The sequence below is a fragment of the Hemitrygon akajei genome, chromosome 22 (assembly GCF_048418815.1).
Source record: "Hemitrygon akajei chromosome 22, sHemAka1.3, whole genome shotgun sequence".
NCBI lineage: Eukaryota > Metazoa > Chordata > Chondrichthyes > Myliobatiformes > Dasyatidae > Hemitrygon > Hemitrygon akajei.
Window position 1 is genome coordinate 63476716 of NC_133145.1, and position 25125 is coordinate 63501840.

Genomic DNA, 25125 nt, shown 5'->3' on the forward strand with positions numbered 1-25125 from the left:
GGGGTCAGGGTGGTGGAAGGGGTCAGGGTGGCGGTGGGGGTCAGGGTGGTGGTAGGGGTCAGTGTGACGGTAGGGGTCAGTGTGACAGTAGGGGTCAGTGTGATGGTAGGGGTCAGGGTGCCGGTGGGGGTCAGTGTGACGGTAGGGGTCAGGGTGGCGGTGGGGGTCAGTGTGACGGTGATGGGGTCAGGGTGGTGGTAGGGGTCAGTGTGATGGTAGGGGTCAGTGTGACGGTAGGGGTCAGTGTAGGGGTAGGGGTCAGTGTGATGGTAGGGGTCAGTGTGACGGTAGGGGTCAGTGTGACGGTAGGGGTCAGGGTGGCGGTGGGGGTCAGTGTGACGGTGATGGGGTCAGGGTGGTGGAAGGGGTCAGGGTGGCGGTGGGGGTCAGGGTGGTGGTAGGGGTCAGTGTGATGGTAGGGGTCAGTGTGATGGTAGGGGTCAGTGTTACGGTAGGGGTCAGTGTAGGGGTAGGGGTCAGTGTGACGGTAGGGGTCAGTGTAGGGGTAGGGGTCAGTGTGACGGTAGGGATCAGAGTGGCGGTGGGGGTCAGTGTGACGGTGATGGGGTCAGAGTGGCGGTGGGGGTCAGTGTGACGGTGATGGGGTCAGAGTGGTGGAGGGGGTCAGGGTGACGGTGGGGGTCAGTGTGATGGTGATGGGGTCAGGGTGGTGGAGGGGGTCAGGTTGCCGGTGGGGGTCAGTGTGATGGTGGGGGTCAGTGTGACGGTGGGGGTCAGGGTGGCGGTGGGGGTCAGTGTGACGGTAGGGGTCAGTGTGACGGTGGGGGTCAGGGTGGCGGTGGGGGTCAGTGTGACAGTAGGGGTCAGTGTGACAGTAGGGGTCAGTGTGATGGTAGGGGTCAGTGTAGGGGTAGGGGTCAGGGTGGCGGTGGGGGTCAGGGTGACGGTGGGGGTCAGTGTGATGGTGATGGGGTCAGGGTGGTGGAGGGGGTCAGGGTGGCGGTGGGGGTCAGTGTGACGGTAGGGGTCAGTGTGCCGGTAGGGGTCAGGGTGATGGTGGGGGTCAGGGTGGCGGTGGGGGTCAGGGTGGCGGTGGGGGTCAGTGTGACAGTAGGGGTCAGTGTGATGGTAGGGGTCAGTGTAGGGGTAGGGGTCAGGGTGGCGGTGGGGGTCAGGGTGACGGTGGGGGTCAGTGTGATGGTGATGGGGTCAGGGTGGTGGAGGGGGTCAGGGTGGCGGTGGGGGTCAGTGTGACGGTAGGGGTCAGGGTGCCGGTAGGGGTCAGGGTGATGGTGGGGGTCAGGGTGGTGGTGGGGGTCAGTGTGACGGTGACGGGGTCAGGGTGACGGTGGGGGTCAGGGTGGTGGTAGGGGTCAGGGTGGTGGTAGGGGTCAGTGTGATGGTAGGGGTCAGAGTGACGGGAGGGGTCAGGGTGGCAGTGGGGGTCAGTGTGACGGTGATGGGGTCAGGGTGGTGGAAGGGGTCAGTGTGACGGTAGGGGTCAGAGTGGCGGTGGGGGTCAGTGTGACGGTGACGGGGTCAGGGTGCCGGTGGGGGTCAGTGTGACGGTAGGGGTCAGAGTGGCAGTAGGGGTCAGTGTGATGGTAGAGGTCAGTGTGACAGTAGGGGTCAGTGTGACGGTAGGGGTCAGTGTAGGGGTAGGGGTCAGTGTGACGGTAGGGATCAGAGTGGCGGTGGGGGTCAGTGTGACGGTGATGGGGTCAGGGTGGCGGTGGGGGTCAGGGTGACGGTGGGGGTCAGTGTGATGGTGATGGGGTCAGGGTGGTGGAGGGGGTCAGGGTGGCGGTGGGGGTCAGGGTGGCGGTAGGGGTCAGTGTAGGGGTAGGGGTCAGTGTAGGGGTGGGGGTCAGTGTGATGGTAGGGGTCAGTGTGATGGTAGGTGTCAGGGTGGCGGTGGGGGTCAGTGTGATGGTAGGGGTCAGGATGACGGTGACGGGGTCAGTGTGACGGTGGGGGTCAGTGTGACGGTGACGGGGTCAGGGTGGGTTGAGAGGACAGTACCTGAACACTGATATCTCTGCACCTTCTCTCTGTGCTGTGACTAAAACTCACGATCGACACATTTCCCGGTATGCTTCCACGTACACGTCATCAGTCTGACATCTGAATCAGGATGTGGAAATCAGAAAATGTTATGGTGGTGAGCCGCCATGGGCACCCTGGTCACGGGCAGTGAGGGTGGTCCCATATCTCCCAGGTGCTGTTTCTATAGTGATTGGTGATGAAGCCTGTACCAGATAGCAATTGTACAGACAGGTTGTCTCCATGGAGACTGTGCTGGTGTCTGAAAACATTGGTCACGTTGCAGAAACCTTGAAACTTTAGTTCCAGTCCAGTGCAGAGTTACCTCAGTTGTAAACCAGCCCAACCCTGGCACCTTCAATTCCGGGCCTCACTCCGACGGTGAATACTTGTCCACCAGCGTTATCTCTACTTCACCTGTCCTTTAAATCTTTCCACAAACTCACCTCTGCATCTTTCACGATGTCATCTACTGTATTCAGTGCTCCCAGTGTGAACCTACAAACACACACACACTCACTCAAACACCCACACTCACTCACACACACACTTACTCACACACACTCACTCAAACACCCACACTCACTCACACACACACTCACTCAAACACCCACTCACTCACACACACATTTACTCACACACACTCACTCAAACACCCACACTCACTCACACACACTCACTCAAACACCCACACTCACTCACACACACACTTACTCACACACACTCACTCAAACACCCACACTCACTCACACACACACTCACTCAAACACCCACTCACTCACACACACATTTACTCACACACACTCACTCAAACACCCACACTCACTCACACACACACTCACTCAAACACCCACTCACTCACACACACATTTACTCACACACACTCACTCAAACACCCACACTCACTCACACACACACTCACTCAAACACCCACACTCACTCACACACACACTCACTCAAACACCCACTCACTCACACACACATTTACTCACACACACTCACTCAAACACCCACACTCACTCACACACACACTCACTCAAACACCCACACTTACTCACACACACACTCACTCAAACACCCACACTCACTCACACACACACTCACTCAAACACCCACACTTACTCACACACACACTCACTCAAACACCCACTCACTCACACACACATTTACTCACACACACTCACTCAAACACCCACACTCACTCACACACACTCACTCAAACACCCACACTCACTCACACACACACTTACTCACACACCCACACTTACTCACACACACTCACTCAAACACCCACACTCACTCAAACACCCACACTCACTCACACACACTTACTCACACATACATTCAAACACACACACTCACATACACTCAAACACACATGCTTACTCAAACACATACACGCACACACTCACTTACTCAAACATATACACACACATACACTCAATCAAACACACACAGAAACATACACTCACTCACTCACACACACGCACACTCACACACACATAAATGAACATACACACTCACACACACACAGATACACACTTGCATTTTCTCTTTCCCTGTTGCTCTCTCTACCTTACTCTTTGTCTTTCTGTCTCTATCTCCCTCCCTCTCTCTCTCTTTCCTGTCCCTCCCTTTCACTCTCTCCCCCTCTCTCTCTCCCTCTCCCCTTCTCTTTCTCCCCCTCTTTCTATCTCTCCTCTCACTCTCTCTCCATCTCCCCTCTCCCTCTCTATCTACCCCTCACTCTCTCTCTCCCCCCACTCTCTCTCTCTCCCCCTCACTCTCTCTTCCTTTCCCCCTCTCCCCCCTTTCTCTCTATCTCCCCTCTCACTTTCTCTCCCTCTCCCTCCTTCTCAGCTATGTAGCTAGGTTGCTCTTAGCATGGGCATGATCTGCCGTGATGTTTTGAGAGGGCCAAACAACGTGGATTAACTCGAGTTAGACGTGGAGAAACCATGTTCGAAACAGCCAAAGAAGCTGCATGGGAAATTTAATATCAGTGATGTCCTCATGATAAATATTTAACAAATATCCGAGGTCCTTCCTCTCGGTAAGGAGATTTATTTAATAATGTCCGACCATTTGTGTGTTGGCAAACACAGTGCGGAGAGCACTTTGACTCAGCGCCATGATTGATGAGGCTGGAGTGTATATTAATGCATCCCAGGAAGATATTTCAGCATAGGAAGAGGCTGCATCAATTTTTATTACAGTGTCTACCTGGTGTGAAAAGCACAGGTCAGACTGAAAGGGAACAGGAGGCCTTGAAGTAAGTGCTTGAGGTGATTTGAGTGAAGAACAGCACCAAGTAAGAATTGTGTAAACTAAATCAAGAGATAATGGAGACAGTGGTTTAGAGCAACCTCTTATATAATTTATTGTTACATTCCTTAATACCTTCCGAATATTGAAAGGCGAAGATAGAGTGGATGTGGACAGGATGTTTCCTACAGCGGGGGAGTCTAGGACCAGAGGGCATGGCCTGAGGATAGGAGGACTTCCCTTTAGAACAGAAATGAGGAGGAATTTCTTCAGCCTGAGGATGGTGAATCTGTGCAATTCATTGCCACAGATGGCCATGGAGGACAAGTCATTGGGTTTATTGAAAGCAGAGGTTGATAGGTTCCTGATTAGTCAGGGTGTGAATGGTCATGGGGAGAAGGCAGGAGAATGAGGTTGAGAGAGATGATAAATCAGACATGATGGAATGGCAGAGCAGACCTGATGGGCTGAATGGCCTATTTGTGTTCCTGTATCTTATGGTTCTACAATACACCAAGATCAAGATGCAGCATCTGGTGAAGATCGCGTTGCTATTCATAAAGATAGAAATGAATATTAACATAATTTGTCATGTGTACATTGAAACATCAAAATATTTAATTCAAATCAAGTCAGTCAGGATTGTGCTGAGGGCAGCCCACAAGTGTCTCTAAGCTTCTGGTGCCAACGTAGCATGCCCACAACTCACTAACCCTAACCCCAACTGTACTTCTTTGGAACATAAGAGGAAACCAGAGCACCCAGAGGAAACCTACATGGTCACTGGGAGAACGTACAGCACAAACTCCTTAAAGATGGCGACCGGAAATTGCCAGCACTGTAAAGCGACTGTGCTAATCATTAAGCTTGCAGTGCCTAAGTTACTGTTGTATCGTAACATTGGCTGATATGAAACGGTCAGAATCAGGTTTAATATCACTGGCATATGTCATGAAATTTGCTGTTTTGCGGCAGCAGCACATTGTAATACATAATAATAAAACTGTAAATTTATATACTGAAAAAACTAAATTAAATAAATTGTGTAAAAAAAGAGGTGAGGTAGTGTTCATGGGTTCAATGTCCATTCAGAAATTGGATGCAGAGGAGAAGCTGTTTCTGAACCATTGAGTGTGTATCTTTAGGCTTCTTTGCCTCCTTCCTGATGGTACCAATGAGAAGGGGGCACGTGAGGGTCATTAATGATGGATGGGGTGTTCCCTTCTGAAGTTATCCTGGATTCTGGGAAGGTTAGTGCCCATAATGGAGATGGCTAAGTTCACAACTTTCTGCAGCTTATTTCAATCCTGTTCAGTGGCCCCCTTCCCTCACCCCCCCCCCCCCCAATACCAGATGGTGATGCAGCCGGTTACACTGGTCTCCACGGTACATCTGCAGAAATTTGCTAGTGTCTTTGGTAAAAGGCTGAATGGAACTCGACTTCCTTCGGGTGATCAGAGAGCTGACTGCGATCTTGACAGAACGATTTCGGTTTAAATTCCTTGTGAATATTCTTCATTTCTTTGACAATCAGATTAGATCATCCACGAACAAGCGCAAAGAAAGCAACGTTAAGGACTGCAGTTCAGCAAGATTCTGATATCATTTACCATCCTAGCAAATTATTGGCCAGCCTTCAGAACACTTCTACATAAAGACAGCACTAATATAGAGAAAAATGTACACACTGTCCCTGTGTACACACACACATACGTGTATATATATATAGATATCTATATACTATACATGTGTATTTATATATACACTTGCCATGTAGAATAGCAATGTGGTTAATTCCTTTTGATAAATTGGGAAGTTATTGAGCTCGAACACTTTCATTGCAAATAGTCGAATTGGCTCTGATATCCAGCCTATCGCACATTACAATTTAAAATTTATTAGGCTGTTTATGTTGGAGATTGTTCTCTTAGAAAAATGTATGTATTGATTAACGCGACCGAGGCACAGAGTGACAGCCCCCGTGGTGCTGGAGTGGGTAACCTTGCCCGCTGGTTGAAGAATTACCTTGTTCATTCCCACTCCACTTTGATTTGAAGTGTCGTTTTTCACACCAGCTCCGTGCATAAAGCAAATAACTGACAAATTAATGACCGCAGCGGCGGAAAATTATGAATGTGTTTTCGTTTAAGTCCATATATTAGCCAACCTGACTCACGAATTTACACCGATCTACCAGAGGATTTCACTCAGAAACAAATGTTTTGGCCAACTGACAACTTATCATTTGCAAACTCCCTCCATTTCCCTCTCCATGGGCCCCTCCACTTCCCTCTCCATGGGCCCCTCCAATTCCTTTCTCCATGGGTCTCCTCCAATTCCCTCCCCATGGCCCCTTCAATTCCCTCTCCATGGGCCCCTCCGATTCCCTCTCCATGGCCCCCTCCCCTTCCGTCTCCATGGGAACAGGTTTATTTATTTATCACATGTATACCGAAGCATACAGTGCAACGCCTCATTTGTGTTAACAACAACAGAACCTAGGGATGTGCTGGATGCCCGTAAAGCCCACACTTTCCAGCGCCAACATAACATGTCCACAATGTTCAGCAGAACAAGACAAGCAGCAAGCACAGAACACCAACAGCAAAAGCAGCCCATTCCCTCTCTCTCACCCAATCACACCCACACCACGTCTCTCTGCTGCAGTAAAGTGTCCCGAAATCAGCTCCCCCCCGCCACCCCACAACTCTGAACATACTCTCTTCTCCCTTCCTGCATCAGGCAAAAATTACAAAAGACAGACCAGGGGAGAGGGAAGGTGGGTGGGGATGTGGAATGAAGTACGAAGCTGGGAGGTGATAGGTACAAGAGTTAAAGGGGTGAAGGAGAAGGAATCTGATAGGAGTGGAGAGTGGACCGTGGGAGGAAGGGAGGGAGGTGATGGGCAGGATACGAGAAGGGAAATTACTGGAAGTCCGTGTTGTCAGGTTGGAGGCTTCCCAGACAGAATATGAGGAGATGACTCCTCCAACCTGAATTTGGCCTCATCCTGGCGGTAGTGGAGGTCATGGACAGGTATGTGGCAATGGGAATAGGAAGTGGCTACTGTAAGATCCTGCATTTTGCACCGAACAGAGCGAAGGTGCTCAACGAAGTGATCCCCCTATCTGTGAGAGAACCGGATACAGGCGCTGACCCCGAGAGCCACGTGTAAAGACCGTGATGGACTGTTTAGGGCCCTGTGAGAAGGGGTGCTTTTTGCCTAGCAGGGGAATTAAGGGTTATGGGGGAAGGGCAGGTAGGTGGAGATGAGTCCATGGCCAGATCAGCCATGATCTTATTGAATGGCGGAGCAGGCTCGACAGGCCAGGAGGCCGACTCCTGCTCCTATTTCTTATGTTCTTAGGTGTAGGGGCAGGCATAGTAATCGATCTGGTGAAATGTTGCTGGGATGTTTTCTTTCGTCAATGGGTATTGCTCCCCCAATTCTCCTCAGTACTACCACAGAAACAGGACCTTCTGGTGCACCTTCTCCCTAGTGAGCAGGATGTCACTGTTACAGGTAAAGCTTCATTAGTCACATGTACAGCAATAGCTTGAAACACACAGTGAAATGTGTCATACAACTAACGCAGTCCGAGGATGTGCTGGGGACAGCCCGCGAGTGTCACCACACTTCCAGCATTAACACTCTCTTGTGGCTCCATCTATCTGTCTATGTATTTCTTATCTATTCTTATTGTAATTGATAGTTATTTTAATGTATTTCACTGTACAGCTGCCACAAAACAAATATCAAGACATACGTCAGTGACAACAAACCAGATTCTGATTCTGATTAAAATGGTGGGTTGGGGCCGGAGTACAGGAAGGTAAACCCTGGTAGTTTCGCGGTTACTGCGATGCTAACACAGCTGGGCTGATCCGGAGTTCAAAGCACAGTTCTGGTGCTATTCCGTAAAGTGTCACCAGATGTCCCCTCCGTGAACGCGAGGCTTTCCTCCGAAGGCTCCGCTTTCCTTCCATGGTCCAAAGACGTCTGGGTAGGTTAAGTGGTTGTTGTAAATTGTCCCGTGGTTAGGTTAGGGATAAATTGGGCTTGTTGAGGGTTGCTGGGGAAGTGAGGCACGAAGGGCTGGAAGGACCTATTCTGGACTGTCTCTGAAATAAAATAATGAACTCTCTCTGAGAGAAAGTAGCATCCGGCGAGCGGCCAGCTCCTCGGCTCGCTGCCCCTTCAACTCTGACGGATGCAGTGTAGTCCCTTTAAACGGACAGGAAGGTGCGGCTTGGCTTTAAATTGCGTTGCACTGAGTTCTCAGCTGCTCACAATTATTCAGCATCAGACATTTTTGCTTAGAACTGGATTTCCATAAAGAACAGAAAAAAACTTTCGGAAATCGGTGCAGGATGACTTTATAAATCAAAGATGCCAGAAACTCAACTCAGCGGGGCATTGCTCTACCCAGAGATACCCACACAGACACACACACACACATATACACAGACACACATACACACACATACATACATATACACAGACACACAGACACACACACACACACATATACACAGACACACATACACACACATACATACATACATACCCACACAGACACACACACACACACATATACACACATACATACACACACATACATACATAAACACAGACACATACACACACATATACACAGACACACATACACACACATATACACACATACATACACACACATACATACATAAACACAGACACATACACACACATATACACAGACACACATACATACATATACACAGACACACATACATACATACCCACACAGACACACACACACACACATACACACACATACATACATACCCAGACAGACACACACACACATATACACAGACACACATACACACACATACATACATAAACACAGACACATACACACACACATACATATACACAGACACACATACACACACACATACACACACACATACATACCCAGACAGACACACACACACACACACATACATACACACATACATATACACAGACACACACACATACACACATACATACACACACAGACACACGCACATACACACACACACACACATACATACACAGGTACACACACACGTACACATACACACACAGGCACACACACACATACACACACAGGCACACACACTGCCCCTCACTGGGGATGGTCCCACACACACTGACCCTCACTGGGGGACAGTCCCACACACACACACACACACACTGACCCTCACTGGGGGACAGTCCCACACACACACACACACACACTGACCCTCACTGGGGGACAGTCCCACACACACACTGACCATCACTGGGTCACCGTCCCACACACACACTAACTCTCACTGGGGGACGGTCCCACACACACACCGACCCTCACTGGGGACGGTCCCACACACACTGACCCTCACTGGGGGACAGTCTCCCACACACACTGACCCTCACTGGGGACGGTCCCACACACACACTAACCCTCACTGGGGGACGGTCCCACACACACACTGACCCTCACCGGGGGATGGTCCCACACACACACACTAACCCTCACTGGGGGACAGTCCCACACACACACACTGACCCTCACTGGGGACGGTCCCCCACACACACTAACCCTCACTGGGGACGGTCCCACACACACACACCGACCCTCACTGGGGACGGTCCCACACACACTGACCCTCACCGGGGGACAGTCCCACACACACTGACCCTCACTGGGGGACGGTCCCACACACACACCGACCCTCACTGGGGACGGTCCCACACACACTGACCCTCACTGGGGGGTCAGCCTTAGGATAGAGGGGTATTAAATTTAAAACAGAAATATGGAGGAATTCCTTTAACCAGAGGGTGGTGAATTTTTGGAATTATTAACACATGCAGCTGTGGAGGCCAGGTCATTGGGTGTATTTAAGGCAGAGCTTGATAGGTTCTTGATTGGACATGGCATCAAAGTTTACAGGGAGAAGGCGGGCGTTGGGGCTGAGGAGGGGAGAAAAGTATCAGCCATGATTGAATGGCGAGCAGACTCGATGGGCCAAATGGCCTATTTTGCTTCTATGGTCTTTTTGTCTACGGTGACATATGCCTACTTTGTTAATAAAATTACTTTGAACTTGGATGTTCAGCGGTGAGACGGAACTAACGCTTAGAGCATCCTGAGGGTATTGTGGCCTAGAAGCTGGGAAAGGAATGAGGGAGATGGCAATGAGTGACGAGGAACTGTCATTGAGACTGACAACCTGTAGAGCAAGTGAATTAATGCACATTGCAGAAATGATAAGATATTGTGGCCCTGGAATTAATACCTGCAGACTTTGATAGTGCAATTTATAAATCCCCAACACAGCATGAATTCCTCACCTCCCAGACAGTGCGCTCTCACGACACTGGCAATTACAGGCAGGCTGGGAGATCCTCAGGGAAGGAAGGAAGGAATTCCGTCCCACTGTCGGTTAGAAAGAAATCTGTCTGCCACTGTGCAGGTGACGTGATTTATCAGTGCGTGAGTGATGGAGAGGGAAGAAGGAGCTTCATTCTGTGGGCGCATGCTAATGCAGCAGTTAGCGGAACACTGCACTGCGCCAGGGATTGGAAGATGCCCTCCTTTTTTAGAGAAACTCCTGACTCCCCCTCCCCCCACCACCGTGGGGAACCTGGAGCACAAAGTTCTGAAGAGAATAAGCACCTGAGATGATCAAAGAATCAGGGCCATTCCATTGTTCAAATGGGGCTACAGTTGATGTGTTCCATCTGAAGTCCCTATCAGTCCTGGTTCCTGAAAATCTCCTAGTCTTAAATTAAAATGAATGACTAAGTCAGCATTTATTCCACTCATGAAGAATGTCTGGAATTTCTATTTTATTGAGGTACAGTGTGGAATATGCCCTTCTGCCCATCAATCCCAGACAACCCCCAATTTAATCCTAGCTTAATTATGGGACAATTTACAACAACCAATTAACATACCAATTGGAACGTCTTTGGATTGTGGGAGGAAACCAGAGCACCAGGAGGAAACCCATGCAGCACGAACAAACTCCTTACAGAGGACACCGGGCTGAACTCTGATGGCCCCACTGTGAAAACATCACGCTGGCTGGTACACTACTGTGGCACTGTGCACGTTAGGGTAAATGCATCAGGATTTCCCCACTGAGGTTGGGTGGGACTAGAACTAGAGGTCCTGGGTTGAGGGCAAAAGGTGAAATATTTAAGGGAAAACAGAGGGGACACTTCTTCACTCAGAGGGTGGTGAGAGTGTGGAACAAGATGCCATCGGAGGTGGTGGATGTGGGTTTGATTGCAACATTTAAGAGCATTTGGATCGGTACATGGATGGGAGGGTATTGAGGGTCTGGTCCGGGTCAGGTGGATGGGACTATACAGCATAACAGTTTGGCATGAACTAGATGGGCTGAAATGTCTCCTTCTGGGCCATAGTGCCTCTTGATTCAATGACTCAGTGAGAAGGGTTCCAGTTTTCCCTCACTCTGTGTACAGGCCTGTTTCTCAACATCGCAGCTGTCAGAAATTTTCCGAGGTCTGACAGCATTTTCCATTTTTTTCCAGGTACAGAGAGATGATGGGAATGTCCGGAGAAGGCAGGAACAGTCATACAGTGGTCAGCTCGGAGACGGGTGGAACCGGTATGTCAGACGTTTGCCAGGAGACGGGTGGAACCGGTATGTCAGACGTTTGCCAGGAGACGGGCCAGTGGTCAGCTCGGAGACGGATGGAACCGGTATGTCAGACGTTTGCCAGGAGACGGGTCAGTGGTCAGCTCGGAGACGGGTGGAACCGGTATGTCAGACGTTTGCCAGGAGACGGGTGGAACCGGTATGTCAGACGTTTGCCAGGAGACGGGTCAGTGGTCAGCTCGGAGACGGGTGGAACCGGTATGTCAGACGTTTGCCAGGAGACGGGCTAGTGGTCAGCTCGGAGACGGATGGAACCGGTATGTCAGACGTTTGCCAGGAGACGGGTCAGTGGTCAGCTCGGAGACGGGTGGAACCGGTATGTCAGACGTTTGCCAGGAGACGGGTGGAACCGGTATGTCAGACGTTTGCCAGGAGACGGGTCAGTGGTCAGCTCGGAGACGGGTGGAACCGGTATGTCAGACGTTTGCCAGGAGACGGGCTAGTGGTCAGCTTGGAGACGGGTGGAACCGGTATGTCAGACGTTTGCCAGGAGACGGGTCAGTGGTCAGCTCGGAGACGGGTGGAACCGGTATGTCAGACGTTTGCCAGGAGACGGGCTAGTGGTCAGCTTGGAGACGGGTGGAACCGGTATGTCAGACGTTTGCCAGGAGACGGGTCAGTGGTCAGCTTGGAGACGGGTCAGTGGTCAGCTTGGAGACGGGTGGAACCGGTATGTCAGACGTTTGCCAGGAGACGGGTCAGTGGTCAGCTCGGAGACGGATGGAACCGGTATGTCAGACGTTTGCCTGAAAATGGTATGGACACCTGGGGTAATAGTTGGCTTGGGGTTGATGGAAAAGGCAACTTGATGACGGCTGAACCACACAGTCCCCGTGATGAGGTGAACATGGCCGTAACCTCAGCAGCAATATCCCAATTGGGGAAGGAGGCCAGATTCAGATTCTGAACCGGATTCAATTCAGATTCAGCTTTATCCATCACATACAAACAGTTGTTTGCATTAGCAACCAACATACCCAAGGAGAGCCTGGGGGCAGCCTGCAAATGTAAATGTCTCACATTCCAGTGCCAACATATTACGCCCACAATGTTCAGTGAAACTACACAAACGCCTGCAGCAACAACAGTAAAACAAGCTGCTTTCCTACCCAGACACCCACTCACTCACACACCCAGACAGGCCTCTGAGCCTCCGATCTCCAGTCCTTGGCCCTGGACTCTCAGATAGACATCAAACCTCCTACCTCCAATCACTGGCCTGGACTCCCAGACGTCAGTCTTCTGGCTATGCCGAGCGAGGGAGTTTGTTCTTCAGGACTCGACCTTCAGTACTGACCCTGCTCAGAGAAGAGACAAGACAAATAGTGATGTTGTAATGTCATGGAAGTGCCAGGCCTGTACAAGCAGGCTCCTCTCGGTCTCCACCCAGTTAACAGGAGTCACCTATTCCTGCCACTCGTTTCCAGCTCATCACCTGCAGCCTATTTAAACCCAGCTCTCATCCAAACCAGCCAGCCTTCAGTGACTACCTTCCCCGTGCTATTTAGTACCAGGTCTCTCTTGTTTGGTGGCCTCTTGTGGGTTCTTATTTTGCAGCTTATTAAAGTTATCTTACATGCTTACTGTCCGTTACACCTTTGCTGGTGCTTAGGGCAGCAATAAAGGCCCCTATCTCCGTCTGTCCTTGGCCACTCAGACGTTCCTGTTTCCGTAACAATTTTGTTTGACCAGTCAGGATTGAAAGCCCTGAGCTGAACCCCTGAACCTGGACGCCCAGTGGACCACTCTTAGTCAGGCCTCTACCCTTTGACCTGTTCGGCATGAGTGACCCCACCAAGAGCCAAAGCATAAAGCCCTGACTCCAGCCAACATAACTCTCCAGGTCATTGAGGCACGTAAGCCTCCAAACCTCACCGAGGTCGTGGTCCTCTTGGAGAATTAAAGTTAGTGTTCACTGCTAAATCATTTCCACTGTTCTGCTTTTGGGTCAAGCCTCCTCTACATTCCCTGACCTGAAGATCTGATTCTAATCCTAAATCCTGGAACTCCCTGTCCAACAGGGAGTACTGTGCCCGACACAAAGGCTGCAACCAAGACCAAACTGCTGGAAGAACTCAATGGGTCGAGCAGTATCTGTGGGAGGAATGTTTCACATCAAAGCCCAGCATCAGGATTGTGGGAATAAATTCACTAGGAGTACGATAGCAGCTTCTTCTTCTCCTTCGGCTGTCCATCGATTTCGATGTTGACTGTGCTGACAGTTTACTCCAACACCCTTCCATAGTAATATGACAGACGGTGTCGTGCCCCCACCATACAGTCTCTCTGGGCTTCCAAATCTGATGCTAAGTGGTACACAGGAGTGTAACAGACTTAGCGGATAAGGAAGCTGCCCCGCAGTGACAACTAACTGGTCTAGTGATGCCATCCGTTGACCAGCACTCTGGTTCCTCCGCACGCCACAAGGTGGCTATACCATCGACCCTTTTGGATTCATCCGCCACAGACACCATCAGATGCCCTGTTGCCGGCGTCCTCGTTGGGTGCAGCTTTAAAAAGTGGTGAACCATATGATTTTTTAACCTTTTTCTCAAGAGTAATTAGGGATGGGGATTAAAAATTAACAGCACCTATTGTCTATTATGAAGATTGTAAATTAAACTCCGCGAAGGATTTGTTGATATGAAAGGCGCAGGTGACAGTAATTTTTTCCCACTCCCTTCTCTTTTTCCACTTGCCATTCTGGTTCCCCTGTCACCCTTACTCTTCTCCTTACCTGCCCATTACCTCCCTCTGAGTCCCCTCCTCCTTCCATTTCTCCCAAGGTCCACTCTTCTCTCCAATCAGATTCCTTCTTTTTCAGCCCTTTACCTCTTTTACCTATCGTCTTCCAGCTTCTTACTTCATCCCCCTCCACCACCCAATCCCACCTCCCCCTCACCAGGTCTCACCTGTCCCCTCCCAGCTTCTCACATCATCTCCCCTCATTGGCTGTTTACTCCTCTCCAGAGATGCTGCCTGACCTGCCGAGTTCCTCCAGCATTTTGTGTGTGTTACTCTGACCATAGACACTGCCTGACCTGCTGAGTTCCTCCAGCATTTTGTGTGTGTTACTCTGTCCATAGACACTGTCTGACCTGCTGAGTTCCTCCAGTATTTTGTGTGTGTTACTCTGACCATAGACACTGTCTGACCTGCTGAGTTCCTCCAGCATTTTGTGTGTGTTACTCTGACCATAGACACTGTCTGACCTGCTGAGTTCCTCCAGCATTTTGTGTGTGTTACTCTGACCATAGACACTGTCTGACCTGCTGAGTTCCTCCAGTATTTTGTGTGTGTTACTCTGACCATAGACACTGTCTGACCTGCTGAGTTCCTCCAGCATTTTGTGTGTGTTACTCTGACCATAGACACTGCCTGGCCTGCTGAGTTCCTCCAGCATTTTGTGTGTGTTACTCTGACCATAGACGCTGTCTGACCTGCTGAGTTCCTCCAGCATTTTGTGTGTGTTACTCTGACCATAGACACTGTCTGACCTGCTGAGTTCCTCCAGCATTTTGTGTGTGTTACTCTGACCATAGACACTGTCTGACCTGCTGAGTTCCTCCAGTATTTTGTGTGTGTTACTCTGACCATAGACACTGTCTGGCCTGCTGAGTTCCTCCAGCATTTTGTGTGTGTTACTCTGACCATAGACACTGTCTGACCTGCTGAGTTCCTCCAGCATTTTGTGTGTGTTACTCTGACCATAGACACTGTCTGACCTGCTGAGTTCCTCCAGCATTTTGTGTGTTACTCTGACCATAGACACTGTCTGACCCGCTGAGTTCCTCCAGCATTTTGTGTGTGTTACTCTGACCATAGACACTGCCTGACCTCCTGAGTTCCTCCAGTATTTCGTGTGTGTTCCTCAAGGTTTCCAACATCCACAGAATTTCCTGTGGTTAAATGGAAGTTCTTTCTTAAAACTGAATCTTGCTGCAGGTGTTTTACAACAGCTTTCCAATTACTGCCAGTCTCATGCTTTGTACGCATTGCTCCTGAATTGTTCCGATGCCAACAGCACTGGTAAATTTGTGGGAATATGATAACAGTGTGTCACTAGCTTTTAACACTGTTGAGATAAAGTGTCACGCAGATTCTGTTCTCCGCTGTGAAAGGAAATAGCAATTTGCCGGCCGCTCTGTGCACATCAGGCGAGCTCGGCTTGCTCACCAGTTCCACATCTTAGAGCAAGAAATCATAACTGCCAGTGGTTGCACCCTTTGTAGAAACCTAACTCTTTTACAACTGAAGAGCACAGTACTAGTTAATTGGTGCTTAGGATGACCGGTGCAAATACATTTTAACCACCTGAAATTGTTACTACAATGAGCGTAAGAGCCTCAGGACTCACACCACCAGGTTCAGGAACAGTTACTACCCCACAGCTATGGGACTTTTGAACAAACAGGGATAGCCATGCTGACTTACCCCATCTCAGAGATGTTCCCATAACCAACAATCTCACTTTAAGGACTCTTTATCTTGTTACCTCATGTTCTCGCTATTTATTGCTTTTTATATTTGCATTTGCGCAGTTTGTTGTCTTCTGCACTCTGGTTGATCTTTCACTGATCCTGCTTTTGTTACTACTCTATAGATTTGTTGAGTTGCATGTGGTGACGTAAATGTACTTTGATAATAAGTTTACTTTGGAGACAGTACAGCATAGGAACAGAGAGTGGCAGCAGATGGTTACCTCTCTGACTGGGTGGTGTGCTGCAGGTATCGTGATGGGTTCTTTGTTGTTTGTCATCAATGATCCGATGATGATGTAGTAAACTAAGTCAGTAGATTTGGGGATGACACAAAAATTGGGGGTGTAGTGGACAGTGAAGAAGGCTAAAATGGCTTGCTGTGGAATCTGGACCAGCTGGAGAAATAGGCTGAAAATGGCAGATGGAATTTAGTGCAGACAAGTGTGAGGTGTTGCACTTTGGGAGGACCAGCCAGGGTAGAACTTACACGGTGAATGGTAGGGCACTGAGGTGAAAAGTTTAAGCCCTAAAAAAGGTAAGCAAACCTGAGGAGGAACTTCTTCACCCAGAGGGCAGACAGACTGTGGAACAAACTACCAGCACAAGTGGTAGATGCAGGTTCGATTTCAGCATTTAACACCATCAGATATAGGAGCAGAACTAGGCCATTTGGCCCATCAAGTCTGCTCTATTTCATTGTGGTTGATCCAAATTTTCTCTCAGCCCTAGTCTCCTGCCTTCTCTCCACATCTCTTCATGCCCTGACCAATCAAGAACCTGTCAACCTCTGCCTTAAATATGGGTAAAGACTTGGCCTCCACTGCCGCCTGTGGCAAAGAATTCTTTAGATTCACCAATCTCTAGCTAAAGAAATTCCTCCTCATCTTCACTCTAGAAGGATGCCCCTCTATTCTGAGGCTGTGCCCTCTGGCCTTAGACTCTCCCACCATAGGAAACATCTTATCCAAATCTACTCTATCAAGGCTTTCACCATTCAGTAGGTTTCAATTAGGTCACCCATCATTCTTTGTGTATTCTAGGGAATACAGGCCCAGAGCCACCAGATGCTCTTCATATGACAAGCCATTCAATCCTGGAATCATTTTTGTGAACCTCCTTTGAACACTCTCCAGTTTCAGCACATCCTTTCTAAGATAAAGGGCCCAAACCTGCTCACAATACTCTGAGCGAGGCCTCACCAGTGTTCTATAAGGTTTCAACATTACATTCTCGCTTCTATATTCTAGTTCTTTTGAAATGAATGCCAACATTGCATTTGCCCTCCTCACCAGACTCAACCTGCAAATTAACCTTTAGGGAATCCTGCACAAGGACATTCAAATTCCTTTCAGCGACAGTTTTTTGTACTTTCTCTCCATTTAGAAAATAGTTAACCCTTTCATTTCTTTCTACAAAATTGCATGACCATATACTTCCTGACACTGTATTCCATTTGCCACTTCTTTGCCCATTTTCCTAATCTGTCTAAATCCTTCTGTAGTCTCTCTACTTCCTCAGAACTACCTGCCCCCCCCACCTATCTTCATATTGTCGACAACAAAGCCATCAATTCCATCATCCAAATCATTGACACATAACATAAAAGGAATTGATCCCAATACAGACCCCTGTGGAACACCACTAGTCACTGGGAGCCAAACAGGAAAGGTTCCCTTTATTCTCACTCTTTGCCTCTTGCCAATCAGCCAAATGCTTTATCCATTCTATAATCTTTCCTGAAATACCATGGGCTCATAGATTGTTAAGCAGCCTCATGTGTGGCACCTTGTGAAAGGCCTTCTGAAAATCCAAATACACAACATCAACTGATTCTCCTTTGTTTATCCCGTTTGCTATTTCTTCAAAGAATTCCAACAGATTAATCAGGCAAGGTTTTCCCATGAGGAAACCATGCTGACAGTGGCCTATTTTATCATGTGCCTCCAAGTACCCTGAGACCTCATCCTTAATAATCAACTCCAACATCTTCCCAACCACTGAGGTCAGACTAACTGGGCTATAGTTTCCTTCCTTCTGCCTCTCTCCCTTTTTGTAGAGTGAAGTGACATTTGCAATTTTTCATTCTTCCAGAGCCATTCTTGAAAGATCATTGCTAATGCCTCCATATTCTCTTCAACACCTCTTCCAGAACCCTGGGGTGTAAGCTACAGGTCCAGGTGATTTATCTACCTTCAGACCTTTCAGTTGCCCAAGAACCTTCTCTATCATGGGAACCTCACACGCTTCACCTGGAACTTCCACCATACTGGCGGCGTCTTCCACAGTGAAGACTGATTCAAAATACTGTACTCACTCAGTTCACCTGCCATTTCCTTGTCCCCCCCCCCCCATTACTACCTCTCCAGCATAATTTTCCAGTGGTTCAATATCCACCCTCGCCTCTCTTTATGTATCTGAAGAAACTTTTAGTATCCTCTTTAATTATTATTAGCAAGCTTACAAGGAAGAAGGCATCTCTCTTACACAGTGGTGTCAAGAAAACAACCTCTCCCTCAATGTCGCAAAAACAAAGTAGCTGGTTGTGGAATACAGGAAGGACGGAGATGGGCTAACCCCTATTGACATCAATGGATCTGAGGTTGAGAGGGTGAACAGCTTCAAGTTCCTTGGCGTACACATCACTGAGGATCTCACGTGGTCTGTACACACCAGCTGTGCGGTGAAAAAGGCACAACAGCACCTCTTTCACCTCAGACGGTTGAGGAAGTTTGGTATGGGCCCCCAAATTCTAAGAACTTTCTACAGGGGCACAATTGAGAGCATCTGACTGGCTGCATCACTGCCTGGTATGGGAAATCCTTTAATTGAGGATTCTGCAGAGAGTGGTGCGGACAGCCCAGCGCATCTGTAGTTGTGAACTTCCCATGATTCAGGACATTTACAAAGAAAAGTGTGTAAAAATGGCCTGTAGGATCACTGGGGACCCGAGTCACCCCAACCACAATCTATTCCAGCTGCTACCATCCGGGAAACGGTACCGCAGCATAAAAGCCAGGACCAACAGGCTCCGGGACAGCTTCTTCCACCAGGCCATCAGACTGATGAACTAACTCTGGTTTGAGTGTACTCTATGTTACACTGACTGTTCTATTTATTATAAATTACTATGAATACACATTGCAGATTTAGATGGAGATGTAACAAAGATTTTTACTCCTAATGTATGTGAAGGATGTAAGAAATCAAGTCAATTCAATTCAATTTAACTCTTAACTTTCTTAATGACTTTTTTGGTTGCCTTCTGTTGGTTTGTTAAAAGTTTCCCAATCCTCTAAGTTCCCACTAATTTTTGCTCTATTTTATGTCCTCTCTTTGGCTTTTATGTTGGCTTTGACTTCTCTTGTTAGCCATGGTTGGGTCATCTTGCCTTTAGAATACTTGTTCCTCTTTTTAAGAGAAGTTTGGATGGGAGGGCTATGGAGGACAATGACCTAGGTGCAAGTCAACAGAACTAAGCAGGCTAATTTCAACGGATGCTGCCCACCTGCTGAGTTCATCCAGCCTGTTTGTACGTGTTGAGTTGACCACAGCATCTGCAGTGTACTTTGTGTAAGCAGGATAATAGTTTGGCATGGACTAGATGGGCCAAAGGGCCTGTTCCTGTGCTGAGGGGCTCAGTGACTCTATAACAGGCCCTTCGTCCCAATCTTGATGGACTCTACCTTGTATAATCTTGCGCCTTATCACCCGCCTGCACCGGACTTTCTGTGTAACTGTGACACTTTATTCCGCATTGTTAGTGTTTTACCTTGTTCTACCTCAATGCTCTGTGTAATGATCTGATCAGCAGGAACAGTGTGTAAGAGAAGCTTTTTCACATTTCTTGGTCAATAATCCACCTTATCATACTAGGAAGCCATCAAATTTACGTATAACAGAGGGTTAGAATGTCCTTGAGCCTGGTGGGACGTGCTTTCAGGCTTTTGTATCTTCTGCCCGATGGGAGAGGGGACGAGAGAGAATGTCCGGGGTGGGTGAGGTCACTGATTATGCTGCCTGCTTTACCAAAGCGGAGAGAATTTGTACCACGTTTATACAGCCCAGTCTCGGGTTGGGGCAAACCTGCCACTTATGGTGGTGTGAGTGAGGCTGCTAACTCACCATCAATAGTACTGGCTGCCACGGTAGTGTAACTCCACTACAGAGCCAAGTGATCTCTAATCTGGGTTCCGTTTCCGCCACTGCTGGCAAGGAGTTTGTATGTTCTCCCCGTGACTGTGTTGGGTTTCCTCCGGGTGCTCTGGTTTCCTCCCATAGTCCAGAGACCTGCAGGTTAGGGTTAGTGAATGGGGGCTTGCTCTGTTGGTATCGGAAGCATACAGGCTGCCCCACTGCTCATCTTTGGGCTGTGTTAGTCATTGATGCAAACGACACATTTCACCGTACACGTGACAAACGAAACTAATCTTTAATTCAATTCTCTGATTTATTTGCTGCTTCTGTTCTGGCTGGATCTTGCTCCATCTTTGAAGCATCTTTGAATCCAATGGGGACTCAAGAGAGGTTGGTTCTGCTGGCTGCCTGAACACTTCTGAGGCAGGAACATGTGGGTGTGAGTTTCTCTTCAGGGATCTGAGTACAAGTCCATCTGGCAATCAGTTGTGAAACACCTGGTATTGTTGTCAGAGTAAGCCTGACGTGAATTACAATGCCCTACCGCTCTCAGAAGTGTGCTGGTGCGAGAGTTTGGCTCAGTTAGCATCCCAGTCTCTAAATCAGAACCTCCAGCAGTTAAACACAAGACTCACAAGCAAGTATGGCAGCTCTGGCTGTGCGTTTGTTAGGCATCCAACAGGGCTCTTGTGCCTTTTGGGCATGGGTCCTCTGGGTCTCACTCCCAACTGCCCCAATGACTGAGAAAGGTGGTCATTGGCAAAGGAGTGTTCAATTGCTGAATCCTTCTGATACAGTCCTTCAACCTTTCCACCAGGGACTAAATCTTAGAATAGGAACACAACAACTGGATTTCTGGCAAACCATGTTGCATCACTTCAGCAGTTCCTGGGTGTCACCATCTCCGAGGATCTCTCCTGGGCACAACATATTGATCTAATTACAAAGCAGGCATGACTGCAGCTATATTTCATCAGGAGAATTAATGTGTCAGTAATGACGCTCACAAATTTCTACAGATGTTCCACAGAGAGCATTCCAACGGGCTGCATCACCGTCTGGTATGGAGGGGCCACTGTGCAGGATCGGAAAAAGCTGCAACAAGTTGTAAACTCAGCCAGCTCCGTCATGGGCACCAGCCTCGCCAGCACTGAGAACATCTTCAAATAGCGATACCTCAAAAAGACTGTATCCATTGTTAAGGACCCCCATCACCCAGCACATGCCCTCTTCTCATTGATTCCATCAGGGAGGAGGTACAGGAGCCTGAAGGCACACACTCAATGTTTCATGGAGAGCTTCGTCCTCTCTGCCATCAGATTTCTGAATGGACAATGAATCCATGAACACTACCTCAGTAATTTTCCCCTCTCTTTCTGCACTACTGATAAAAAATAAATTTAAATATATATATATATATTGTAGCTTAGATTTTATTCTTATGTATTGCAATGAACTGCTGCCGCATAACAATAAGTTTCATGCCATTTGCTGATGATATTGAATCTGATTCTGACTCATACTTCAACATTCAAGTTTATTTATCATGGGTAGTAAAGGAATCGCTATGTTCCAAAGGAATGGAATGGGCATCAGGACTTCAGTTTTCATTCAGTCTTGGTATGTCTGTCTGATACGAGTTGTCTGGAGGATTTCACAGAAGGCACCTGAGTAACACACAGTGGAATCAAACCAGGGAGCAGGGTCCTGTCCGTCTTGTCCTCTGCAGGGATTCAGACTCAGATTTATTTGCCACGTCTACATGGAACCACACAGTGAAATGTGTCGCTTGTGCTGGGGGCAGCCCGCAAATGTCACCACACATTCCACTGCCAACATTGCATCCCACAATGCTCGGCAGAGCAACACGGAACACACCAAGCAACTAAACAACAACAGCAAAAGGAGCCCTCACAACCACCCATGCACATACACAGACCTCTAACCCTGAGGCAGGCCATTTAAAAAAATATTTTGTTTAGAAATACAGCAGAGTAATGGGCCCTTCCAGCACAATGAACCCATGCCGTCCAATTACATCCATATGACCAATTGATCTACTAACCCATACGCCTTTGGAATGTGGGACGAAACCCATGGGCTCACAGGGAGAACGTACAAACTCCTTACAGACATTACGTTACTGGGCTGTCTTTGGCCTTCAGTTTCCAGTGGACGTAGGCTCACAGACATAAGGCTTCTTCCCTAAAACCATATGGGAACATTCACCAGTAGCTGGTGTGACCTTGTAGCCTGTTAATATGTTTTCATGAAGACCACAATTTCTGTTGCGTTGGGTCCCAGATTCTTCCATCATAATAATTCAAGGAGAAATGCCACTCAAGAGCTTGTTTTGCCTTTCAACAAGCTGACAACTTTCGTAGCAATTACTCAGCCAGTTCCTGTATCTAGTTCAGGTGATGACACACAGTGTTGATGGTTATGCCTTACGAGCCTAATTGTATTCTGCAGGGACCCCTGCTCTTTGTATTTTTATAAATGACTTGAATGAAGAAGCGGAAGGAGGGGAACCCGAAGTTCACAGATGGTGGTGTTGTGGACAGTGTTGATGGTTATGCCTTATATTCACAGATTGATGGTGTTGTGGATAGCATGGACAGTTGTTGAGATTTATAAAGAGACATTGAAAGGATACAGAGCTGGACTGAGCAGGGGCAGACAGAGTTCAATTCAGAGATGTGTGAAGTGATTCACTTTCAAAGGTGAAACGTAATGGCAGAATACAGGGTTAATGGCAGGATTATTGGCAACATGGCAAAACAGAGGGGCATTTGGGTCCATGTTCATAGATTTCTCAAGCAGCTATGCAATTTGATAGGGTGGTTAAGAATGCCCATGGTGTCTTGGCCTTCATGAGTCAGGGGATTGAGCTCAGGAGCCATGAGGTAACGTTGCTGTTCAATAAAACCCTACTAAAACCCCACTTGGAGTATTGTGTTCAGTTCTAGTTATAGGAAGGATGTGGAAATCTTAGAGAAGGTGCAGAGATGATTTAGCTGGATGCTACCTGGATCAGAGAGCATGTCTTATGAGTATAGGTTGAGTAAGCTAGGACTTTTCTCTTTGGAGTGAAAGAAGATGAGAGGTGACTTAATAGATATTACAAGACAATAAGAGGCAGAGACAGAGTGGGCAGTCTGTGCTCTTTTTCCCTAGCGTGGCAATGGCCAATAATTTTGTCTATTGGAGGAAGCAGATCTATTGGTTCCTTAGGGTTGTTGTAGCAGAGGTGCGAAGGATGGTTGAGGGAGGTGGTGAGGATAAGTTACCACTACCTGTTAAATGCTCCCAGTGGAGTGCATCTCAAAGAGTCTCTGACAATCAGGTCCAGCTCCTGGCCTTCACGTGTGGCTCAGCTACTAAGCTCTGTGGAACCATTTCTACTGACAGGAGAAGGGGCAAAGGCAGGTTACTGGCACCTTAAACCCAGTCGCTTCAGATGGTTGGCAGCTCAACCAGGAGAGGGAAACCTCTAATCTCAAACCTTTGCTTCCTTGTGGCTATACCCACTTATGGGGAAGGCTTCAGGAGTGTACCCCGAGGGAAAAATCCGGAGCTGGAGTCCCTGAGGAGTCATTCATTGAGCTCAACGCCACTGGTGCCAAACTGTATCGGTCTCTGCTGTTCCTTTGGATTTGTCAGCTGTGTGGAGGGGGGAGCCTGATTCATGGGCTACAGCCTGCTCTCCATATTGTACAGCCCTGGCTTGTGTATCACAGACAGCTGGGACCCAACATCCATGGTCGACCCCAAACAATGGAGGGTCTGAAAGTGGAGGAAAGTATGGGGGGGGGGGGGGGAATGTCAGAGGTAGGTTTTTACATACAGAGTGGTGGGTGTGTGGAACACCCTGCCAGGGTTGGTAGTAGAGGCAGATACATTAGGGATATTTAAGAGACTCTTAGATAGGCCCGTGGATGATAGAAGACTGGAGGGTTATGAGGGAAGGAGGATTAGATTGATCTTAGACTGGTTTAAAGGGTTGGCACAACATTGCGGGCCGAAGTGCCTGTACTGCGCAGCTCTGTCGTGTTAGTACATCCTCCTGCCTTGCTTTCAACAAGTTCCACCTCAGTGTCTGTACTCACAGGGCTTCCCCCCAGATATTAACTGCTCCAGGGTTTCCTCCGAGGGCGCTGAGGTGAATGGAGAGATTCCTGCCCCGTTCAGGAATGCGTGGGGCTTGCGGGTCGCTGAGAGGGTTGCTCTGTTTGCAGCCGGGGTGGGCCGGCTCCGGATCTCTCTGTGCTGGTCCGACAACTCCGGGACCAGAACGTCGGGTGCACTGGCCAGCGGGGACGGCAGGGAGGGGCGCACCCGTTGCCAAGGCAACCTGGTCGGCCCTCTCCGCCCCATCCAACCCTCGGGCTGGCCCGTGGACGGGGAGTGCCATGGGCTAGAGTGAGGGAGCCCTGGGAAGAGGGAGAGAGGGAGGGGGTTTTGGCTGGGCTGAGAGGGGAGTTGGAGGCAGAAGGTCACCGCTGTGTTTCTGCCTAAAGTTCGGGACAGCTGACCG

At 48.7% G+C, this 25125-nt stretch overlaps 1 long non-coding RNA gene across 1 annotated transcript in view; it reads right to left on the bottom strand.

Moving 5' to 3' along the window:
• The window catches only part of LOC140714903 (uncharacterized), a 42687-nt gene extending 17832 nt beyond the window's left edge, over positions 1–24855 (bottom strand). Inside the window, exons 1-2 of the long non-coding RNA XR_012096028.1 lie at positions 24698–24855; positions 13179–13271 (exon numbers count right to left, since the gene is read on the bottom strand). This is a non-coding gene — a long non-coding RNA (uncharacterized lncRNA). The remainder of the gene's footprint in view (positions 1–13178; positions 13272–24697) is intronic.
• Positions 24856–25125: the final 270 nt, after the last annotated feature.